This window comes from Octopus bimaculoides, chromosome 1 (genome assembly GCF_046866305.1).
Source record: "Octopus bimaculoides isolate indiv1 chromosome 1, ASM4686630v1, whole genome shotgun sequence".
Classification (NCBI taxonomy): domain Eukaryota; kingdom Metazoa; phylum Mollusca; class Cephalopoda; order Octopoda; family Octopodidae; genus Octopus; species Octopus bimaculoides.
Window position 1 is genome coordinate 185292732 of NC_142928.1, and position 571 is coordinate 185293302.

Here is a 571-nt window from a genome sequence, read left to right on the forward strand (position 1 = left end):
ACCCTGGTATCTATTAGCCAATTTATTTTGTCGGATTTAATTATTAACTAAGAGAAAATAAATACATACAATAATATATATATATATATATTTGTGTATGCGCTTTTATGTATAGATATAATAATTTTACATTAATCCGAGGGGTTACTCTATATTTCTGTAGAGTACAAGTTTGTTTTTGAACAATATTGTTGACAATGACATTAAGTTTCGATCAGTTAAGCCATCGTCGGACTAATAATATATAGTGGCTTCCAGTTACGCTAGTTTCTGAATAATATGTGTGTTATATCATATCAAAAATCGACACTACTTACTCTATATTTTTGCCCTGGGCTGAATGGACTATTCACGACTGTCTCAGAGTTCTCTGTTAGATAATCCTTGCACTATATACATTACAGTAATAAATATATGTGTGTATGGCAGGGGTTTTCACATCAAAAATATGCTGCAGAGTTGAATGCACTATAATATAGAAGTGTGTGTGTGTGTTTGTTATTATCAGCCCCAAGTCAGACCTGTTGGAGCATTCATGACCAAAAGCCTTGCAGCCGTGACCATCTTCTCC